Source organism: Gossypium hirsutum, chromosome A08 (genome assembly GCF_007990345.1).
Source record: "Gossypium hirsutum isolate 1008001.06 chromosome A08, Gossypium_hirsutum_v2.1, whole genome shotgun sequence".
In the NCBI taxonomy this organism is placed as follows: Eukaryota; Viridiplantae; Streptophyta; class Magnoliopsida; order Malvales; family Malvaceae; genus Gossypium; species Gossypium hirsutum.
Window position 1 is genome coordinate 71,549,753 of NC_053431.1, and position 18,702 is coordinate 71,568,454.

At 38.1% G+C, this 18,702-nt stretch overlaps 1 non-coding gene across 1 annotated transcript; it reads left to right on the plus strand.

Moving 5' to 3' along the window:
* The first annotated feature begins 8,734 nt into the window (after nt 1-8,734).
* Nucleotides 8,735-8,841, plus strand: LOC121205439 (small nucleolar RNA R71). The gene has a single exon (XR_005900517.1). It is a non-coding gene; the product is annotated as a small nucleolar RNA R71 (small nucleolar RNA).
* The last annotated feature ends 9,861 nt before the right edge of the window (nt 8,842-18,702 follow it).

Below are 18,702 nucleotides of genomic sequence, written 5' to 3' on the forward strand. Positions count from 1 at the left end.
TTCAAAATGTCATAGAGTTTTACATCCTCACTAAAGATTCACTCAAATCACTCGAGTTGTTTAAGGACAATAAATGAAACACTCAATAGTCAATAATGAAAAGTCATTACCATAGGCTTGCATGAAAATCAAATCTCCACCACTATAATTTGAGATGATACATCAATCAAAAGGTCTTTAGAGGGTTGTAATGAGGCTTGGTTAGGGGGTGTGGTCACAAGTTGAAAGAAAAGGTTAGAATCGAGATTGACTTGAAAAGTTTGCCTAACTAGCAAAATAGCTAGTCATCAATTGCGTACAACAGAGCTTTTGTCAGAATTCGGAATTTAACTTCTTTAGCTCAGAAGATTACTACTATTAAGATGTATACACATTTTTTTTAAGAATAAGTTAAATATTTAGTAGAATAAAACTTAGCCAAGCAAATATTTCAATTCCAATATCGACAAAAAATTAGGGATCAAATTAATTTAAGGGATTTCAACAATAATGGGTTAAGGGTTAATATTAAGGGTAATACAAGAAATGGCTTGTTAGCTCAACGGGGTTTACTAAGGGTTAATCGTGGAGGTAGGCTTTTCATGGCATGAGTGGGTTAATCCTAAGTGCCTTTCTCTTTTTGACATATCAAATCAAATGGTGTGGTCTTGACATGCATAATCAAGCAAGTTATAGAATAACAGTTCAATACTGACGCGCTAAAACCAATAATAAAAGTGAGTATGAAAGAATTAATTGATGCTCAAAAGGCTCAAAAATCTCAAAAAAATTATGGCTTTTTGATGTTTAAAACTTGTGAATTCCAACTCAAACTAATACCTAAACTTTAGGGAAACAACCTAAAATTTTAAATTCTTAAAAATCAACTTATCATGCTTGATTCTCTAATGTCTTAAGGTTTAAACAATCAATGCATAAATGCCTATGTTTTAATTCAAGATATATCAATCAAAATCATAAATCAATCAAAATTTATCCTAAATATGATGTGATAGCTTTTCAAGAGAACAAGGCAATCATTCAGGGATTTTTCTGATAATGAAATAAATACCCCCCACACTTAAGATGTACATTGACCTCAATGTACAAAGATAGATAGGAAAAGATAAATTTATAATCATAAGATAGGGGGAAAAGTGAAACTTCCTGTATGATGAATTCCTCGAACTGGAGTTTGGGAGAGTAATCGGTGCGAGAGTGGAGGAGGATACTCCGGTGGTGGTAGAGGTTCATTAGTCCATAAGTCCTGCGCCAAAAGAATATTATATTTAGTGGTAGCTATGGTCATGGTCGATCAGGACATGGCAGTCGTGGAGAACCTTTCCCGATGGAGTTTTTAGTTCCTATGCGGTGATGAGCTTAGGAGTTGTATATAACTGTGATAAAATCAGGAACTTTTTAGGGCATATTAGTAAGAATAATTACTCTTAATGAAATAACCGAAATTGATAATAAAATAAAATTCTAAAAAATTAATGAAAATAAAAAGTAGTTTTAATAAAAATTAAAAACATAAAATAATAAATAAATGTTTTTAAACATCTTTATCGCTGGATGGTTCGCGAGGTGGGACTGGCGATGAGATGTGAAGGTGATGACAAATCTGCTGTAGAGTTGTAATAGCCCAAAATTGGGTCTAGTTGGAACAGAGGTTTCGGGACCAGAAAATCTGAGATATAAATAATTATTTTATGATTATTTTGAGGTCTATGATATGATTGCATGATTGTGTGAAAATTTCGTGAAGAAATTCTATGCATAAAGTGCTTAATTCGAAGTTAGGGACTAAATTGAATAAGTTGCAAAACTTGCATTCTAGAAGTTTCTAGTATGAAATTGATTTGAAATATTAACTAGGAGGTCTTAAATAGCAATTTTACCAATTTCTAAGTTATGGACAAAAATTGGACATGGATGGAATTTTTGGAAAGTTTAGTAGTAAGGGTATTTTGGTCATTTAGGGGTAAAATGAATTAAAATACAAAATTAAAAGCCAATTTTGCTCATCTTCTTCACCATGGACGTGTATACCAAGGGAGACTCCATGGCTAGGGTTTTCAAGCTTCCCAAGCTCAATTGTAAGTCCGTTCTAACCCCGTTTTTCAAGTTCTTTACGTTTTTGGAGTACTGGTAACTTGATTTAGCTTATGCTAGCAATAATTCAACCTAGGGTTCATATTTGGAAAAATACCCATAGGTAAAATTTGTGTATTCTGGTGTTTTATGATACAATATGAGGTTTTAAGTTATGTTAGACAACTTGTGCTACTCGGTTTTAAGTGAAAACGAGCAAAATGGCTTAATCGGTAAAAATACCTAATAGTCATAAGTATATGTTAGAGTGAGAATTTGATGTTGCCATAGAAGGGAAAAGTGATCATCATGTCATAAAACATAAGAATAAGGGATGAAGTTTAATTCCCGAGCCTAGGGGCAAAAGTGTAAATATGCAAAAGTTTAGGGGCAAAATTGTAATTTTTCAAAAGTTTGAGTTAAGGACTGTTTTGAATAGTACATTAATTAAATAAGTAAAATATGATGTTTTAGATCCCGAAAAATGAGATTTGAACCTAGAATGAGAGAAAAATTGAAAATTGAGAAAGTTGGTAAAATGGCCGTTTTAATATCAAGGTAAGTTCATATGTATAATAAGCATTAATTTATGCATGTTTCAATGTAAAATTGATATATTTACTATGATCTCCGAGGTATTGAAAGTATGTAAGTTGGTATGATAATAATACAACAATAATGCTGTAATTTATATTTGAAAGTTAAATTTAGTGAATTAATTGAATTATGTTAAATTAAATGATTATGGTGCCAAGTTTATGAATTGATTTAAAAATATGTCTATGGTACATGAAGTGCACTGAATTATCATACATAAATGTGATTTCTATGATTATGGATATTATTGGAAATTGTAAGTTCATATGATTTTTAATAAGACAATGTGTAATTTAATGTTATTGCGTTGATATTAAATGAGATGTAAGTTTATATGTAAGTAATACATCACTATTACTTGTATTATGATATTTTATAAAAATATTGGAAATATGTTTGTGGATAATTACTTGATTGGTGAAATTGTTGGGAAAGAGAGAGAAATCCTGGTTGAACCTTCGGAAAGATTGGATGATACAGATGGTATGTAGCTAGGTCACATGTATAGTGCTGAGTGCACATCATGTGTACAAGAGAGCTACAAGACATTATGATGTAGCTAGGTCGCATGGGTGATACTATGTGTACACCATGTAGACAAGAGAGCTACGGGATATATGTAGCTAGGTCGCATGCGTGGTTCCAAGTGAAGGACACCATGTAGACAAGAGAGCTACGAGATAAACTGGCTAGGTCACATGGGTGGTACTAAGTGTTCACCATGTGTACAAGAGAGCCGAACTATATGATGGGTGGAGCTATGTGCTGAAACCACCAAGTACCGAGGATTGATCCGAAGTGTTCAACGGGAGACTCTCTATGTATTGCTTTGTGGGTTTTGTGATGAATAAGTGCAGGAACTTGGTTATGTGAATGATGTGTTCATTAAGTGACCAGGATGTGGTAAGGTTATAAACAAGTAAGTTATACATGAGGATGATTTTATGGTGACCTTGTGATCATGGGCCTATACTTGTGATGTATGAAATGTATGTTAAAATGAGGTTAATACAAAGAAAGTGTGAAAGAGTGAATTAGCAATAAAACTGTTTTGGACAGTAGCAGTGACGTGATTTTGAAAAATCACCAAAAATAGTATAAATTGAATCAGAGACTGAATGAGATATCATATTAAATCTTAATGAGTCTATTTTCATATAAAAGAAACATACAAAGCAAAGGAGTTCTATATTTTGAGATATTTATGTTTCTATGAGACTGATTCAGAATGATTACGTGATCCCCTGTTCTAACTTTGGAAAATCACAAAAATTTAGAGAAAAATAATTAGAGTCTAAAAATTATATTTTTAAAATCCATAATGAGTATATTTTCAAGATAAATTAACAAGAACATTATTCGAGTTCTGTATTGTGAGATAATTATTTTTTAGTGAAGAGAGGTCAGAACTGTCAGAAAGTGAAATAGGAAAAATTTTAATGAATAAACTGTACTAATTGGCTAAACCAAAAATTATGAAAATTTTATGGTGGAAAGATATGTGAGTCTAGTTTCAGAAGAAATTTACGGATCTTAATTTGGAGCTCTGTAGCTTGAATTATAAATAATTAAGTGACTATGACTCGTGTGGACAATTTGATGTGAACATTTATTAGTAAATTGTGAAATCGTACTTACAAGAATGCTATACACATTAAGGATGTGGAATGGAGAGGAGGAGGAGGAAAATAAATATATGTGGAATACATGGAAACTATGGTATATGAAATATTGATATAATGAAATAAATGATATGTGTTTATAAGAAAACAAAAAGAGAATGTTATGTATCATGACATGTATATATATATATGACTAGTCTCAATGTAATGCTTGTTGCTATGTTTGTGGTTTAATTGAGGATGTTTAATCATTAAATGAATACCATGTTATATGCTTTTGATTTTGTATAGGTGTGTAAGAGATCAAGGTTGACCAAAGCTTGGAAAATAGCCTAGGTATATTCCACACAGGCAGAGACACGACCATGTGTCTCAGCCGTGTATGGAACACGACTTTGGGACACGGGCGTGTGGAGCCTTAAAGCATGAAATTTCCAAGATTTTCGTAAGTTCTTGGTTTAGTCCCAAACCCTTTCTAAAGTATGTTTTGGGCTCCGTAGACTCAAATAAGGGACTATGTGTAAGAGAATGAACGCTTTGAAATATGAATAAAATTTTATGGCTCGTATTTTAGTTTAATGTTTGTATGTTTGTCTGGTAACGCCTCGTACCTTAGCCCAGCCTTGGATACGGGTAAGGGGTGTTACAAGAGTAGTATCAATGTTGTCAAATTGTTGAAAACATTGCTACTCGAATCGAGTGAGGCGCTCAGAGATGTCAGCATATGAAGCCGTCGCATGAACTGGACTAGAGGGTGGTGGTGGCTGAGTCGGTAGGTTCTCGTGCTGTGGAGGGACATCACCAGAAATGTCCTTGTAGGCCTCCTCCTTGGTAGATTGGGCGAGACGATATTGTGGAGGGTAGGTTCCTTGGCGCTTTTCGATCATCCTCATGCTAAGCATGCTCGAGATGCCTTGTGGAGACATCTGCCCAATGAGGGTTAAGGATGATTCTTGGGCTATGGTGCTAAGGAGCTCAAAGTGTCGAGCCAACCGAGTAACATAGGGGCCAATAGAGATGACCCCCTTCTTATGCCGCTCCGTCTGATGCTGAATCGTGAGGGCGATGAAATAGGCTAGGTCGATGACGTGCCCGTGTGACATACACCATAAAAAGTAGGCATCGTGAGTGTTGATGACATCAGTGCTTTCTCGCCGTCCTATAATCGTGTGAGCCAAAATGGTGTGTAGGTACCTTAGAGAAGGAGGAAGAGCCGATGCCTTGGAGCGGTTAGGATTGTAAGTGGCCCCACCTGGTACTAGCGCATCCCAGCATCGTGAATGAGAACGATAGATGTGGCGGTTGAGAGCATGTAAGTCATTCTCCTCCTTGAATTCCTCCTTATATAAACCCAGTGCAGTACCGAATTCTGGTACACTGAGCTAGCAGATTAATCCGCCTAGGCAAAATTGCATCATGCTAGGATCATCATAGTTCGTCATCACGGTCTAAAGATGAAATGTGGAGCATTATTCCATCGTAAGCTTGAGATACGTCGGCTCGATGATCCCAAAGAAAAGCTCCCAAGGGTCAGTGGTTAGGAAGGCCCAAATCGCATCAGCCAATTAAGCTTGTTCTATTGCAGCCCAGTCGATGCAGCGGCCCACAATTAAAGGTCGGGCCTGGAGTATTTGGAATAGTTTTTCTTGGGGCCGATGGGGAACCTCAAGAAAGGGTGACGAACTTCCATGGTAGGACCTGAGGAAGATGACGCTCCCTTCCTTTTCTTTGAAGCAGGGACAGCAACCTTTTTACCACGTGAGGATGACATGGTACGCTAAAAAATGGAAGAATAAGCGTCAGGAATGAAGTTGGAAGCGGCGTACGGGTGTGGCAGGAAGGGCGTGTGGACTTGCAGCGGCTAGGGTCAGGGTTTTTGGGTGAAGAAAACAATGAATAGTGTAGCCTATTTATAGATTTTGGGGCACATGGCCAGGTAACACACCTGTGTTCCCCAATTTCAGCCCGTGTGATTAGCGAATTTTGAGTTTGGGCGCATCTGACATTTAGTACACGCCCATGTTCCTTGGACGTGTGGGTGCACACGGCCGTGTCTGGCATTGTTCGCTTCTCCCACACCCGTGTCAATCTAACAGGTTTGACCATAGGTGCTAGACACGGGTGTGTCACACGCTCGTGCTGTTGTAACAGGTTCACCCACGGTTCTTCCACACGGGCATGTCGTACACCCGTGTTGTTTTGGCAGGTTCGACCAAGGCCATGTCACACAGACATGGCATTTTATCGTAACCCGTGTTTAGGAAAATCGTTGCCCTGTTTTCACACGGCCATAAGCACGCCCGTGTGCTTGGCCGTGTCTCTGTGGAAAACCTGTATTCAATAGCACCGTTAGTAAGTTAGGTGTTGAAGACTAAATTTTAAAGAAGTTAATATAGTTAGTGCTCGGGTTGCCTCCCAAGAAGCAATTATTTATAGTCTAAGCTCTACTTACCTCTCCATTGAATGATCATGGTGGTTTGATGAGTTTATACTCCTCATTCCTGCTATCATTCTCATCAAAATAAGGTTTTAGACGGGTGTTGTTTACCTTAAAAGTGCCAAACTTGGGACGACTCACTTCGACTATACCGAATGGGAAAATGCCAAGTGCCGTAAGAGGGATTTCTTCATTCGGTGTGGTAGTGACAATGTGAGGATCTACAGCATCTAATAAGACCTTATATCCAACCTTAAGTTGATTTGGAAAGGTATTGAGCTCGTTCTGGCGTAGTTTTAGTTTATTGTGTGTTCTAGGTTTATGCGTCTGCCATTCATCTAGCTCATCGATTTGTAACCTTCGATCTTCATGAACAGGTCCTCTACTATTGCTTGAGAATGACTCGTGTGCTTCCTTCAGACCAATTTCCTACAAAGTAGGTTGTACCATATTGTCAGTTTTAGTAGAATGGGTTAAATGATCACCTTCAATTTTCGATGTGTTGCCAGAATTGCGAACTTCAAGAGTAATTATTTCTTCTCCCACACGGAGTGTGAGTTCACCTGTGCCAACATTAATAATCGTTTTAGCAGTTGCTAAAAAGGGTCTTCCTAAGATCAAAGGAGTGTTGCTATCTTCCTCTATGTCAAAAACAATGAAGTAACGAAAAATATAAATTTATCGATTTTAACTAGCACATCTTCAATAATACCCCTAGGAAATCTTATAGTTTTGTCTGCTAATTGAATGCTCATCCTAGTCTGTTTGGGTTTCACGAGACCTAATTGTTTGAACATTTTGTAGGGCATAAGGTTAATACTAGTCCCTAAATCAGCTAATACATTATTAACATCTAAACTACCAATTAAGTAAGGAATCGTAAAACTCCCTGGATCTTTTAGTTTGTTGGGTAGTTTACTTTGGAGAATAGCTGAGCAAACTACGTTTAGCTCCACATACGACGCCTCGTCCAACTTTCGCTTATTTGTTAAAAGCCCATTTATAAATTTCATTGTGTTTGGTATCTGCGATAGGGCTTCAATAAACGATAAGTTAATATGTAATTTTTTAAGAGTTTAGGGAATTTACCAAATTGTTCATCTGAGCGGTCTTTCTTGTCACGTTGGGGTATGGCACACGAGGTTTATATTCGACATTCACTAATTTGTTTTTATTATGACCTACCTCACATTGCCCTTTGCTTACCACAGTTTCTTACCTCGGTTCTGGCTCAGGCTGAACGACTCCTTCATTATCTTGAATATTAATTGAGTTGAGTTGTTCCCTTGGGTTGGGTTCAGTATTACTTGGCAAGCTACCTTGTGGTCGTTCAGAGATTAGTTTAGAAAGCTGGTCTATTTGAGTTTCGAGCCCTTGGATTGACGCTTGTTGATTTTTAAGTGCTGTTTCGGTGTTCTGAAAATGGGTTTCTGACACCGAGATAAACTTTGTGAGCATCTCTTCAAGGTTCGATTTTTTTTCCTATTGATAGGGTGGCTGTTGAAAACCTGGATGATGTTGTAGTCTTTGATTTCTTTGACCGCCCCACGAGAAATTTGGGTGGTTCTTCCAACCTGCATTGTAAGTGTTACTATATGGATTGTTTTGAGATCGAGGATTATTACCCATGTAATTTAACTGATCGTTATCCATATTGTGGCCATAAGGTTGGTATTCCGAATGGCTTGTTCTACCTCCACTTGATTCGCACTGCATTACTGGGTAAACCTGTGAAGAACTAAAAAAACCATCAATCTTTTTATTTAGAAGTTCTACCTGGTTTGACAGCATAGTAACCGAATCGACATTATAAACGCCTGCTGTTTTAGTTGGCTTAGTCCTCATGACTTGCCACTGATAGTTATTCAGTGACATGTCCTCTATAAACTCATAAGCATCATCAGGTGTTTTATTATTGATGGTTCCGCCAGCAGCTGCATCAACCATTTGTCGAGTCGAAGGATTCAGGCCATTATGGAATGCTTGAACCTGAAGCCAAAGCGGTAACCCATGGTGAGGGCACCTTCTTAGTAAGTCCTTGTATCTTTCCCGTGTATCGTAAAGAGTTTCTAAGTCCATCTGCACAAACAAAGAGATATCATTACGTAATTTAGCCGTTTTAGCCGGCAGAAAATATTTTAGTAAAAAAAATTTGGTCATTTGTTCCCAAGTAGTAATTGACCCTCGTGGTAACGAGTTCAACCACTGTTTAGCATTGTTCCTCAATGAAAAAGGGAATAACCGAAGATGAATGACATCATCAGAAACACCATTAATTTTAAATGTGTCGCATAGTTCCAAAAAGTTTGCTAAATGAGCGTTGGGATCCTCATCCTGCAAACCATCAAACTGAACAAATTTTTGTATCATTTGAATAGTTTTAGGTTTTAGTTCAAAAGTATTTGCATGTGACAGCCCTAAAGTGACCTTAGTCGGAAAGTGGTTTCGGGACCACTAAACTGAGTTACCGAAGTATTTGAATGTGATATTTATGGTCTAGAATAGGTGAATATGAATGTGTGAAAGTTTTAAGCTTCGATTTAGTAAATTGCATATGAATTTAGTCAATAGGACTTATGTGTGACACTTTTGAAATGTGATAGGTTAATCTATAAGGATCTATTAGTGCATGTAATCAAAAAGGATGGGTTTGCATGTCAAATTACCCAAAATTAGAGCTAGTGGCCGGCCATGCTATGGGGTGAAACATGTTGTAAACATGTTGTGTTAGTGTGTTATGTTAGAAAGAATAAAATAAGAGGTTAGTAATAAAATAATGAAAGGAGTGGGGTGATGAAAACAAAGTTGTCTCATCCATGCCCCCCTCCGTGGCCGGCCATGCTATGGGGTGAAACATGTTGTAAACATGTTGTGTTAGTGTGTTATGTGACTAGAGAAAGAGGAGAAAAAAAAAGAGTTCATTCTTTAGTTCTTCTTGGCGGAATTGAAAAGAGGAAGAAGGGGATGAAGCAATCGGCCATCTTAGGTGAATATTAAGGTAAGAAAGTTTATGCTAGTTCTTGAAATTTTAGTTGATATTGAGTGAGTTATCAAGTTATTTTTGGTAACCCATGTTGAAATTTTGATTTTGGATTGAGTAAGGTTTTTGGCCATGGAGATTAATAAGGGTGATGGTTATGTTTCATGCTAAATCTAGATGAACAATGGTAGATGCTTACACCTTGATATTTATGAGTTCCTTTCTTGGTTCTACCTTAGGTCCATGAAGTATATTTTCATTTGGTGTTGTTGGAGATTTCGGTCATGGGTAGAAAAAAAGGAACTATAGATTTTGAGATTTATGTTAGAAGCTAATGAGTGAGAGTTGGATGAATATTAGGAGGTTATAATTCATGGGATTATAAGCTTGTAAGCTTGATGATGAAATTTATGCTTTGTGAGGGTAAATGGTTTAAAAGGAGCATTCGGCCATGATGTAAGATTATGATGAACTGAAGTTAAATGCTTTGAATATTGAGTATATATTGTTATAAGTTGAATTTGAGGTTTGTTAAGTTGTCTTTGTCATTGCCAAATGTGTGTATAGTTAAAGAAAACTTGTTAAAGTGCTTAGTTAAGTGATATTAGGTTAATGATATGTGTATCCGGTCATAAAGGTGTACATGAGGAAATGTTAGATTAATTGTGTTAAATTGCTCAATGTGATTAAAAATGCGTATGACCATTTTGTATTTGAGCTAAAGGTGGCCATATGGCCTATCAAACTCCTTGTCATATTCGGCCATAAGCTAGCATAATGAGACTTTAATAAGTTAAATTTGTTTGAATTAGCTCAAGAGCAAAGGGGAACTAAATCCGATAAAGGGAAGGAAAAAGTGGTCGAATAGCCATCGAAATCGTTCGACAACATCCGAGGTAAGTTTTCGATCAATGAGACTTAGTTTATGATTTGATTAAGTCATGATGTATGAGCATAACAAATATACGGTGATATGATGATTCTACTTGAATTATATGATGAGTTAATTAGTCTATACGTATGACGGGTAGCCGTATGTGCATAGAGATCGTGTCATAAAGCAAACTAAACCATGCTGTTTGTATGTGGCTAGTGAGACGAAAATGGGAGTGCTTAATACGTGACTTGTGTTTGAACTCTAATTATGAAAATGAGATATAAATGTGTCATGATTTATTGATATGTGCATGAATATTCGGATGATAACCGAGCTAAGTCCCGAAGGCATTTGCGCTAGTGACTAGTTCCGGGCTAAGTCCCGAAGGCATTTGTACGAGTTACTATATCCGGGCTAAGTCCCGAAGGCATTTGTGCGAGTTACTACATCCGGGATATGTCCTGAAGGCATTCGAGCGAGTAGCTATATCCGGTTAAATCCCGAAGGTACCTGGCTTGGGAATGAGCGATCTTGCTGTAATAATTTCAATTAATACGCTCGTAAAATCCCAGCGATGAGGTATGTTTCGTATATGAATTGAATTGGTTGATTTCTTACAAATAGTATTCGCTCAGTCGATAAATGAGCTACCGGCCTTTGGCTAAATTGATCTTTTGTGTATGAATATAAGTGTCGGTAAGGTGAAGTAAGTATGATATTGAGAATTTGTGCATATGAAATTATCCGTTTAGCCATACGAATGTTATACTTTAGTTGTGTCTAATTTCATGGCTCAAAACTTACTAAGCATTAAATGCTTACTCCGTTTCTTTGATTTTCTGTTTTATAGATTTTGGTTCGTCAGCTATCGGGCTCGGGATTGTTGAAGTCGAAGTCATCCACACTATCAAAGCCCCTTTTGGTACACTTTTGGTTGAACTTTGAAATGGCATGTATAGGACTACCCTTTTTGATGTTGGTCATGTACCTTTCGGTATTGTACAAATTTGGATAGCCATGCGAAAATGGCTTATATATATTTTTGAGCATAATGTTATAATCATTTTGTATGTATATGGTTATTGAGAGGTGTGGATATGCTTGGCAATGATTGGCCATTGGAATGGTTAATCACGATCATACTTTGTGCTATATATGCTAAAGGGTCAGTTGAATCATGGAAACTATGTAATAGGTAAAGTCTACCTTAAAGGCAGATGCTGACAGCAGCAGTGGTGTGAATTTGAAAAATCACTAAAAATAGTAGCAATGGAATTAAATAGTGAATAAATTATTTAATCGAAACTTGATGAATCTACTTCCATATGGAAGAAGCGAAACGGTCATATGAGTCGTATTTTAAGAGATATTTAAGTTTTCATTGGACAGGGCCAGAGCGATTTCTGGATCCCCTGATCTGAATTTAGAAATTCATTATAAATTAACCAGAGATAATTTGAAGTCATGCCATATATGTATAGATTCCTTTTTGAGTCTAGTTTCATAAGAATCAAACGGCATAAGTATTGAAGATCTGTATAAGGAGTTATCTAAGTCGCAATGCAGGAATGTCAGTGTAGTCGAACCCTGTAACAGGGGAGACTTTAACTAATAAACTGTACTAATTGGCTCGACCAAAAATTCTAGAAAACAGTTTTTAGATGGATATGTGAGTCTAGTTTCAGGGAAAAGTTACGAAACTGATTTTCGAATTTTGGAACTCAAGATATGATTTTTAAGGTGACAGTGACGCAGTTAGCCAGCTGTCTGGAAATTTTTAAAATGGACTGTGAACATACATGAATTATGTCTGTTAGCACCTCGTGGTCGCTTCCGACAACGGTCTCGGGTACGGGGTGTTACAATTTTATTGGTATCAGAGCTACGGTTTAGTCGATTCTAGGACAAACGTAATACGTTTGGGTCTAGCTATACATGCCATTTTGTGATTATTTGATAGTGTGGTGAGTTCTGACAATTGAAAATGTGTTTATTTATAGTAATGGATCCCGATCCCGACCGAGCGGTAGCTGATGATCTTGAGAGTGTAGCGCCTGCTCTTGCACAAGGGATAGCTCCGGCGGACTCTCAACCTATTGCTAGTAATCCGAATGATGAAGCTAGACAAGCTTTCTATAGCGTGATGAATGATTGGTTCAACCAATACATTCGAACTAATACGGCTGTTCCACAACCTCCATTCCCGACTAATGCCACTCCCGCACCTACAATACCTCAGGCAACTGACCAAATAAGGTCAAATAAGCCCCCAGTTGATAGAATCCGAAAACACGGGGCTACTGAATTTAAGGCTACGGATAGCGATGATGCCGAGCAAGCTGAATTTTGGTTGGACAACACTATTCGGGTACTCGATGAGCTATCTTGCACACCCGATGAGTGCCTAAAGTGTACTATCTCCTTGCTACGTGATTCTGCCTACTATTGGTGGAATACGTTGACTTTTGTTGTGCCCAGAGAGCAAGTAACTTGGGAGTTTTTCCAAACCGAGTTTCGGAAAAAGTATATCAGTCAGAGATTTATGGATCAAAAACGGAAGGAATTTCCTGAACTTAAACAAGGTTCCATGTCGGTTACCGACTATGAATGAAAATTTGTGAGGCTTAGCCGATATGCACGAGACTGCATTTCCTCAGAAGCCGTAATGTGTAAACGTTTCGAGGATGGACTGAATGATGATATAAAGGTGTATGTTGGCATCTTAGAAATTCGAGAATTTGTGGTACTTGTCGAGTGAGCTTGCAAAGCCGAGGAGCTCAGTATGGAGAAAAGAAAAGCTGATATGGGAGCAAAGGAGTTTCGTAAGAGGTCTTCGGGGAGGCCCTTTCAACAATCATTGAAAAAGTTTAGAGATGATTTGGGCCGATCTAGAGACACTTCGGGTTTTTCTAGACGAGACCGTGATCGACCTCCTGTGAGTGCACGAGTCACTTCGGTCGCTAGTGTTGGAAATGACCGTCGAGACAGAGCGGAGTGTCAGTATTGTGGTAAATGGCACTCGGGGAGTTGTAGATTCCATGACCGCTCCTGTTACAAGTGCGGGTCAGCTGACCACTTTATTAGAGATAGCCCGAGATTATCTGAACACAACGTAAATCAGAGTGGGAAGCCTGGTGCTACTACTTCTCGGGGTAGACCATCTAGGAATACGGGCAATGCTAGTGGCGGTCAGAGAGGATCTAGAGATGCTACAACCAGATCTGAGGCTCGTGCTCCTGCTAGAGCTTACGCTATACGCGCACGCGAGGATGCTTCCTCGCCAGATGTTATTACCGGTACTTTTACTCTCTTTGATACTAATGTGATTGCTTTGATTGACCCTGGGTCTACTCATTGTTATATATGTGAAACCTTAGCATCCAGTAAGACTCTACCTGTTGAGTCTACTGAGTTTGTAATTCAGGTGTCAAATCCTTTGGGTCGTTACGTGCTTGTCGACAAAGTGTGCAAGAAATGTCCCCTAGTAATCTGAGGTTCCTGTTTTTCGGCCGATTTGATGCTTTTACCGTTTGACGAGTTTGATGCTATCCTCGGTATGGATTGGTTGACCGTACATGATGCAATTGTAAATTGCAAAAGAAAAACCATCGATTTGAGGTGTGTAAATAACAAGATAATCCGAGTTGAGTCTACTGACTTGAATAGGTTGCCAGCTGTAATATCATCAATGTTGGCTCAGAAATATGTAAGAAAAGGGTGTGAAGCATACCTTGCGTATGTACGTGATGACAAAGAGTTAGAAAAGAAGCCTGAATCTGTGCCAGTGGTTTGTGAATACCCGGATGTTTTTCCCGAAGAATTATCGGGTTTACCACCTGTTCGAGAGGTAGAGTTTGGCATCGAGCTTGTACCTGGGACTACACCGATTTTGATAGCTCCGTATCGTATGGCACTAACGGAATTAAAGGAATTGAAAGCTCAGTTGCAAGAGTTGACGGATAGAGGTTTCGTTCGACCAAGTTTCTCACCTTGGGGTGCACCAGTATTGTTTGTGAAAAAGAAGGACAGAACCATGAGGTTGTGCATCGACTATCGTCAGCTGAATAAGGTGACAATAAAGAATAAATATCCGATGCCGCGCATTGATGATTTGTTTGATCAACTAAAGGGAGCCTCAGTGTTTTCAAAGATAGACTTGAGATCGGGTTATTATCAGTTGCGAATTCGAGATTCGGATATACCCAAAACTGCTTTCAGAACGAGATACGGTCACTACAAATTCTTAGTGATGCCGTTTGGGCTCACTAATGCCCCTGCGGTATTTATGGATTTGATGAATCGGATTTTCAAACCGTATTTGGATAGGTTTGTAGTTGTGTTTATCGATGATATTTTGGTCTATTCGAGAAATGAAACCGATCATGCTGAACACCTGGGATTAGTGTTGCAAATTTTACGGGATAAGCAGTTATATGCTAAGTTCCGTAAGTGTGAGTTCTGGTTAAGAGAGGTTCGCTTATTGGGTCATGTGGTATCTGCATCGGGTATTCGAGTTGATCCGAACAAAATTTCGGCCATACTTAACTGGAAGCCTCCGAGAAATTTTACTGAGGTACGGAGCTTTTTGGGACTTGTCGGTTACTACCGACGGTTTGTAAAAGGTTTCTCGATGATAGCTACACCAATGACGAAGCTACTTCAAAAAGATGTTAAGTTCGAATGGACGGAAAAATGTCAGAAAAGTTTTGATCAACTGAAAACTTATTTGACTGAAGCTCCAATTCTAGTGCAGCCCGAATCAGGTAAAGAGTTTGTCATTTATAGTGATGCCTCCCTACTTGGGTTGGGTTGCGTATTGATGCAAGAAGGTCGAGTTGTGGCCTATGCGTCGAGACAATTAAAGCCACATGAGAAAAATTATCCGACCCATGATCTCGAATTAGCTGCCATTGTATTCGCTTTGAAAATATGGCGACATTACTTATTTGGTGAGAAGTGCCATGTATTTTCGGATCACAAAAGTCTCAAATATTTGATGACTCAAAGAGACTTAAATTTGCGACAAAGACGTTGGCTCGAGTTGTTGAAGGATTATGAACTTGTCATTGACTATCACCCGGGAAAGGCTAATGTGGTTGCGGATGCCTTAAGTCGTAAATCACTGTTTGCTTTACGAGCGATGAATGTACACTTGTCCGTTCTATCCGACAATGTGTTAGTGCCAGAATTAAAGGCCAAACCATTGTTGATTCATCAAATTCGTGAAGCTCAGAAAGTCAATGATGAATTGGTTGCAAAACGGGCTGAATGTGTTCCGAATATGGAATCAGAGTTTCAAGTTGATGATGACGATTGTTTGAGGTTCAGAAATTGTTTGTGTGTTCCAAGAAATTCAGAACTCATTTTGATGATTCTGAACGAAGCTCATTGTAGCCGAATGTCAATTCACCCGGGGAGTACGAAATTGTACAACGACCTAAGACGTCAGTTTTGGTGGCATGGTATGAAACGAGACATTTTCGATTTTGTCTCGAAGTGCTTAGTATGTCAGCAAGTGAAGGCGGAACATCAAGTGCCTACTGGTTTACTTCAGCCGATCATGATACCTGAATGGAAATGGGATCGAGTCACGATGGATTTTGTATCTGGGTTGCCAGTGTCAGCAAGTAAGAAAGATGCGATTTGGGTTGTTGTTGATAGACTGACTAAGTCGGCTCACTTTATCCCCGTACGCACGGATTTTTCAATGGATAAACTAGCTGAATTGTATGTTTCTCAGATTGTGAGATTACACGGGGTACCTACTTCTATTGTGTCGGATAGAGATCCGAGATTCACCTCGCGATTTTGGAAGAAATTGCAAGAAGCTTTGGGTACCAAGTTGCATTTTAGCACCGCTTTTCACCCCCAAACCGATGGTCAATCCGAGCGGATAATTCAGATACTTGAGGATATGTTGAGATGTTGCATCCTCGAGTTTAGTGGTTCATGGGAGCGGTATTTACCTTTGATTGAATTCGCTTACAACAACAGTTTTCAATCAAGTATTAAGATGGCACCTTACGAGGCTTTGTACGGTCGTAAATGCCGTACACCATTGTTTTGGACCGACTCGGTGAAAGTAAAATTTTCGGAGTTGATTTGATTAAAGATGCTGAACAGAAAGTAAAAGTAATCCGTGAAAGTCTGAAGGCAGCCACAGATCGTCAGAAATCGTATGCGGATTTGAAACGAAAAGACATTGAATATCAGGTGGGAGATAAAGTGTTTCTTAAAGTTTCGCATTGGAAAAAGATACTCAGATTTGGCCGTAAGGGCAAGTTGAGTCCGAGATTCATTGGGCCGTACGAAATCTCCGAACGAGTTGGTCCAGTTGCATATAGATTGATTTTGCCCCCTAAACTTGAAAAGATTCACGACGTCTTTCATGTTTCGATGCTTCGACGTTATAGATCTGATCCGTCACACGTAATTAATCCATTAGAGGTTGAAATTCAATCCGACATGAGTTATGAAGAAGAGCCGATTCGTATCCTAGCTCGTGAAGTGAAAGAGTTACAAAACAAAAAGGTTCCTTTAGTAAAAGTGTTATGGCCCAAACACGGGATACAAGAAGCTACTTGGGAAACCCAGAATGCCATGAAAGAACGATACCCAAACCTATTTACCGGTAAGATTTTCGAGGACGAAAATTTCTTAAGTCGGAAAGCAGTTTCGGGACCGCTAAATCGAGTCACCGAAGTATTTGAATGTGATATTTATGGTCTAGAATAGGTGAATATGAATGTGTGAAAGTTTTAAGCTTCGATTTAGTAAATTACATGTGAATTTAGTCAATAGGACTTATGTGTGACACTTTTGAAATGTGATAGGTTAATCTATAAGGATCTATTAGTGCATGTAATAAAAAAGGATGGGTTTGCATGTCAAATTACCCAAAATTAGAGCTAGTGGCCGGCCATGCTATGGGGTGAAACATGTTGTAAACATGTTGTGTTAGTGTGTTATGTTAGAAAGAATAAAATAAGAGGTTAGTAATAAAATAATGAAAAGAGTGGGGTGATGAAAACAAAGTTGTCTCATCCATGCCCCCCCTCCATTGCCGTGACTAGAGAAAGAGGAGAAAAAAAAGAGTTCATTCTTTGGTTCTTCTTGGCGGAATTGAAAAGAGGAAGAAGGGGATGAAGCAATCGGCCATCTTAGGTGAATATTAAGGTAAGAAAGTTTATGCTAGTTCTTGAAATTTTAGTTGATATTGAGTGAGTTATCAAGTTATTTTTGGTAACCCATGTTGAAATTTTGATTTTGGATTGAGTAAGGTTTTCGGCTATGGAGATTAATAAGGGTGATGGTTATGTTTCATGCTAAATCTAGATGAACAATGGTAGATGCTTACACCTTGATATTTATGAGTTCCTTTCTTGGTTCTACCTTAGGTCCATGAAGTATATTTTCATTTGGTGTTGTTGGAGATTTCGGTCATGGGTAGAAAAAAAGGAACTATAGATTTTGAGATTTATGTTAGAAGCTAATGAGTGAGAGTTGGATGAATATTAGGAGGTTATAATTCATGGGATTATAAGCTTGTAAGCTTGATGATGAAATTTATGCTTTGTGAGGGTAAATGGTTTAAAAGGAGCATTCAGCCATGATGTAAGATTATGATGAACTGAAGTTAAATGCTTTGAATATTGAGCATATATTGTTATAAGTTGAATTTGAGGTTTGTTAAGTTGTCTTTGTCATTGCCAAATGTGTGTATAGTTAAAGAAAACTTGTTAAAGTGCTTAGTTAAGTGATATTAGGTTAATGATATGTGTATCCGGTCATAAAGGTGTACATGAGGAAATGTTAGATTAATTGTGTTAAATTGCTCAATGTGATTAAAAATGCGTATGACCATTTTGTATTTGAGCTAAAGGTGGCCATATGACCTATCAAACTCCTTGTCATATTCGGCCATAAGCTAGCATAATGAGACTTTAATAAGTTAAATTTGTTTGAATTAGCTCAAGAGCAAAGGGGAACTAAATCCGATAAAGGGAAGGAAAAAGTGGTCGAATAGCCATCGAAATCGTTCGACAACATCCGAGGTAAGTTTTCGATCAATGAGACTTAGTTTATGATTTGATTAAGTCATGATGTATGAGCATAA